Source organism: Talpa occidentalis, unplaced genomic scaffold, assembly GCF_014898055.3.
Source record: "Talpa occidentalis isolate TD23 unplaced genomic scaffold, MPIMG_talOcc4v2.1 talOcc4.17, whole genome shotgun sequence".
Lineage (NCBI taxonomy): Eukaryota > Metazoa > Chordata > Mammalia > Eulipotyphla > Talpidae > Talpa > Talpa occidentalis.
In genome coordinates, this window is record NW_023601754.1 from 1,984,527 (window position 1) to 1,990,526 (window position 6,000).

Sequence of the window (6,000 nt, forward strand, 5' to 3'; positions counted from 1 at the left end):
TTTGCAAAGCCAGGCGTGGCTGGCTGGTGATGTTCTCCCAGCCCCCGGCCAAACCCAAACCGCCAGTAAAGATGCTAATCAGCCTGTTTGCCCACACTGACCTTCACGCTCATTATCTTCCAGAAATCTTCAAAACAAGTCCATCAGAAGGGACTCTTTTAACATGTATTATTATTAATCTCCCCGTGTTTACAGAGAAGGAAGCCAAGCGAGGTGCAGGAACCCGCCCGGGGTCAGACACCAGCCCAGGCTGGCTGACCCGAGTCCCCAGGGTGGTGAGAGTCTGCTGGGGTCAGCTCCCCCAGACTCCCAGATACATCAGGGCTGCGGTGCCGGGCTGACATGCCCTTGGCCCTGTCCGCAGAGCAAGGGCCTCTTCCCTCAGGTCTGAGGAAGGCTGAGCTGTGTCCCCCCCATGCCCCTCCCCGCCCCCGCCTGCCCTGAGAGCTGGGGCTCCCAGCAGGGGGACCAGGATGTGGCTGCCCGGGGTCCAGGCGAGGGGGGTGGGGGGCAGGCGGCAGGGATTTCCCTGGGACTCCAAGCCTGCTGTGACTCACAGGGAAACAGGAGGTAAGGAAAACGCAGGGAAAAAATAAGCCGGGAAAACCTGCCTGCAGCTGCCTGGGCTGGCTCTGTCCCCAGGAGGCCAAACCCCTCCCGCGGCCCAGCCGTGGCCTCTTGTCCCTCAGAGGCCATGGCACACTTTGTCCTCATTCTTGGGATGCTTGAGACCTCGCTCTTGGCTGCATCTCAACCTCACTGACCCTCCCCCAGGCCATTCGCCACTTCCTGCCTGGACTGGGGGACAGTCTCCCCTTCCCCTTCTTCACCCCATCTCTCAACCCACCCCGGACACACACATTATCACCCCTCCCCCCAACCCATCAGCATGCTGCTACCACATCGAACCTTCCAAAACTCCATTTTGCTGACATCACTCCCCTGCCCTCAAACCATCTGTGACTCCCTCATGCCCCACAGCAGCCGTGTAGATCTGGCTGAAGCAAGCACTCTGCAGCCGACACGGGTTCCAACCCTGGCTCAGCCACATACCAGCTGAGTGATGTCAGACAAGTTGATCCACGCTGCTGCACCTCATTTTCTGGTCCCTAAAGGGGTCACAACCGTACCTCTCCCTCTGTGACTGGCACATGCCATGTGGATGTCTGAAGTGTTTAGAATGGTGCCAGGCGGTCATTGTCTTGCCACTATTGAAGCCAGAGGTTGTCCTCACCTTTGGCCTGGTTTAGCCCTTTGTGCCCTGGATCCATCCCCAATCCCCAATGCACAGTCCCGGAGAACAGCTGTTCCCATCATGCTGCCTCCTGCCTCCTTCCCCCCAGAGTCCAGTCATCTTCTGCAGCGCGGTCCACAGATGCTCCACCCCAAATCCTCCCCAGACACCTCTGGCTGACGCTTTGCCCAGCTTTGCTGCCTGCATATTTGTCTACACCCGCATTTCAGATGGGCACGTGTCCTGTTGTCATCCGACTGCTCTTCTTGGGCATGTTTAGCTTTCTCACCTTTTGAGATGGTGCTGGGGTGGCCTGGCCAGCACACCCTCTGTGGCACTGCCTCCCTGGGCCAGTGCTGGACGTCTCACTGGCTGGCTGCCCTCTATTGTGTCATGTCATTTGTAAAGGCGATGGCACTGACACTTGCGAAGCCTGGGAAAGGCGGGCCTCTCGTGCCCACCCCCCACCCTCACTGCAGAAAGGGAAGCTCAGAAGGTAGAGTGAGAGGGGCGCACACAGCTGGTAAGAGGCCAAGTCAGGGCTTCTTACAGCGAAGTGTGGGTCCCCTCACACTGCACCCACCAGTGCTGGCTGTGTCACCATCATATTCCATCACAGGTCATTGCAGCTTTTCTGCCCCCGTAGGGCCGCAGCAGAGGCCTCTTGTTGAGGTCCTGGCCACACGTCCCCTCCCTTTTCTATCCTTCCTGGACTGTCCTATGCTCTTTCGTCCCCTGCCTGCCATTGTTGGTCACCTTGTTGGTCACCTTATCACACCTGGACATCTCACCTTTAGTCGAACTATAATTTCCTCGAGGGTAGAAAACTCAGTTTAGGTGTCCTTGTCACTCCCAAAGTACCAGCATGGTGTGGGCTCAGATGGGGCACGTGTGGGTGTCCTATCCCTGGTCCTGGGGGTTTGCCCTCCCCCTCTGAGCCTGCAGCACTCTTGAAGGCAGCTTTCCACAGTGCAGAGCTCTGTCTCATTTTCAGGGCTCACCAAGATGGAGATGAGAATGCCACTTTCTCCAAGAAGTCCTCCCTGATTGCCCATTGAAGGTACCCCATGTGGAAACCCCCACAACTTCTTGGGGTGCCATGATGCCTACCCTGAGAAAAGGGATCCTCAGAGTCTTCATGGGAAGGTAAAGGCCTCCAGCCTAGTCCCACTCCACCATCTGGGTGACCTTGGGTGAGCAGGTCCCCTCCCAGAGTCTGGGTATTTCCTCAATAATGACAGGCCCTGCCTTACAGGACAGTGAGGGTGAATAAAGCCCACAGGGTGTCGGACACATACCCCACGCAGCAGGTGCCCCACTAATAGCAGCTCTCATCCTCCCTGCCTGTCCAATGGTAACCCAGGGGGCTGCTTGGTCGGTGGGCCAGGGAGGTGGCTGAATTTCCTAGAATGGGATACTGGGCCCAGAAGGCTGCCTCCTCTTTCCAGTGGGGTGGAGGCCCATTGGAGACTTACAGCTGTCCGAGGGTCACCAGGTGAGGCAGCAGCACTCAAAAGGGGTGCCCTTGCTCAAGGTCATGCAGTCAGACTCCCAACCTGCTCTGTGGTGGGGTGGGGGGGGGGAGGTGTGGAGAGCAGGGATGGAGCATTTGGCCTCCAGACAGAAACTTTTGCATCTCAGTGCTTCAGCAATGAGAACCTGCCTGGCAGCTCGTGTCAAAGTGTACCAGCCAACCAGGGTGTGGATGGACAAAGCAGGGACAAGAGGTGGTGGAACAGAGGCACAGAAATGCCTTGGGGCTCAGAGAAGTTTCCCTCCCATCCCCCTGGGGCAGAATGCAGGTCCCTGGCACCCACCCCAGCCCAGGTCCCGGCCCCAAGCGTCAGTGGGTTTTTCATCGGAACCATTGGGTCCAGCCTGGATCCGGGCGACTGGGAACGTGGACTGGCCTGGGAAGCTGATGACGGAAATGCTACGTGACCTTGGGTGCATTGGCCCTGGCACACTGTGGCCTCAGGTCTCCCAGCCTTTGGAGGAGAAGCTGGATCGTGGCAGAGGGGGAGCAGGATGTCTCCTCCCTTCCCCCACTCTCATCTTTGACACCCCCTGATTGAACCCCTTCTGACTGCTGGTTTCTGGGTGTACATTGTTTAAACAGAACTCCATTCCGGCCAGTGTTCCCGCCTCAGCCAAAAGCCAGATTGAGGCCAAGAGTGGCAAGGTCAGGCCATCCGAGGAGGGGCTGCAGGCAGGCAGCGGAGGGTGATATTTCTCAACTACCTCCCCACGTCCTTGGTGTGGGGGCACGCCCAGGGCTGTGCACAGGGATGAGGGAAAGGTGGGGCAGCAGAGGACGAGCGGCAGCGTCTCATGAGGACCCCGACATCTCACGTCCTCCCTGCTAGATGCAGAGCAGAGGAGGTGGCGGCCACTGGAGGGGGGGAAGAACAGAGCCCAGCTTAGCACCCACTGCAGAGGATACTGGGAGTTGGGAGGCTGGTGGCCCAATAAGCAGAGGGACCACCTCCTGCAGAGCCCCTCCCCACGGCCCCAACTGCTCTGAGCACACAGCCCACCCGCCACCTCAGGGCTGACCCCAACCAGAGCCGGGATCTCGGGGAGGGTGTTCCCAAAGACCCGCCCGCCCTGGGCCGCTGCAGGAAATCCTGGAGGCCAGGCCACAATGCATTGCTTCCGGCCGCTGAGGGGTCCCCGGCACAGGAAAGAGGTGCCGGTGGCCCTGGTGCTTTCCAGGGGGCTGGGCAGGGTGCCCCCAGGAACATCGGGGCCCTGAGCAGGGGCACGATAAGGTCTTTCTCACGTCACCCTGCTGTGGCTCCCACCACTGAGGCATCCAGTGTAGACAAAAGGGGACTCCTACTCCAACCCCTTCAGTCCTGACTGGGGCTTTGGGCAGGGTCACGCCTGGGCTGTGCACAAGGATGGGGGGCCAAAAGGGCCGTCCCCCGGGCTGAGGACCATGGCTCCCTGCTCTGAGTCAGCACCAGCTGCCCCCGGGGTCTTCCGGCCTCACAGGTGAAGCTGACCCCAGCGCTGACTGCAGCCTCCCAGGAGGGGCGCTCCCCGAGGCCCCCATAGGGGACTGTGCAGGGTGGCCACCTGGCCCCTCCTGGGCCCGCCCTGTTGAGCCTCCACGTCTCAACTTGAGCACTTAGGCCACAGGAGCCACAGCAGGTGTGTGAGCCGAGGCTCCGGGGCACCTCAGGGCGCCGCTGAAGGAGCAGAAACATGAGCCCCAGGAGAGTGGGCACAGGTTGGGGTGTGAACCCCAGCGCCTGGAGGGTCAGAGGGGTCACTCTTGGGAGTCCTCATTGTAGTGGCAGAACAAGGGCACTACCCCCCCCACAACCTCCGGTGCTGGGGAGACGACCCTGGACCGTCTGGGTGGGCCAGCACCACCAGGGAGGTGGTGGGTGTGAGCCTTGAGCGGAGAGAGACCCGAGGGGCGGCGGGGCTGATTTGAAGGTGGAGGAGGAGCCACACGCCAAGGGACACAGCGGCCCCTGAAGTGGAAGAGGCAGGGAAGACCCCTGGGGCCCCCAGGAGTGCAGCCACCGCTACACCTTGGCTTGGGGCTCCCAACCCGAAGAACTGCTGGCGATGCACCTGTGTTCAGACAGTGGGTCCCAGTCGCCTGGTGAGAGCATCAGGCCATGTCCACACTGGTCCCGTGAGACCCTGGAGCAGCCTGCGGGGGCCCCATTTCACGACAGTTCAGCCATTTGGATGCAGTCTGTGCTCAGGAAGGAGACTGGGCTTCTCTTCCGCCCCCAGGCCCCCAGGCAGAACCCATCGCTTGGGTGTCTGCCCCAGCCCACAGCTGGAGAGCCTGGGGCTGCCCAGGCCCCTCAACAGTGTGCTGTCCCTTCTCCCCACTCCCTGTCCCGGCAGAGAGACACACAGGCCCTTCCCCACGGCCAGGCTCCCCCCACCCACTTACTGAAGGCCAAGTCGCCTGTGCCCAGCTGGGGACCGGGTGAGAGCCACCCAGCTCACAGCTCCTGGGGGGCCTGAGACTGATGGCAGCTGACGCCTGCTACCGAGCAGCTCCCCTCCCCAGCTGGTGCTGCTCCCATGGCACCCTAAAGACGGACCCTACACAGGCTGCCCCCAGAGTCAGCTTCTAGGCCCTCAGCCTTCTCTCCTTCAACAAATGAGCGTCCACAGACGCAGGGCTGGGAGCTGGGGACCCTGCAGTGGACAGAGACCTTGGGACTCACAGCTAAGCCAGAGAGAGGGCCACTTGGAATTCGCACGCAAGGTGTGGGGGGCATGTGGGGGCTCCAGGCAGCCCGGACCACTTCGCCTTCCTCTCAGCATCTGGTCCCCCAGCCTGGGGCCCGCTGGCGGTGGGAGCGGTGCAGAGTGACATGGAGCTAACCCAGCAGCTAAGGGGTCAACAGGTTCCTTCCCGCCGGTGTGACCATTCCCTCTGCCAGCCACTGGCACACAGACGTGACTTTGCCCCCAGGGGACAGTTTGCAATGTTTGGGGACATTTCTATCATGACTGGGGAGATGATACGACGGGTAGGGGGGGCAGGGGTGCTGGTCCATGTCTTGCAGTGCACAGGACACCCCCCGCAGAGCAAGATCCGGCCCTAAATGTCCCAGGTGCTGAGCGCCAGAATCCAGGCCTCAAGGTGGGCCTAAACCCCTTTCCGGTGGGAATGTGTATTTATCTGAGTTACGTAGGGACCCGGCAAAATAGACTCCCAGGACTGCGGGACTCGCTCCAAGACAAACAACCCTGATTCTTCAATAAATACATTGTAAGGGAAGGGG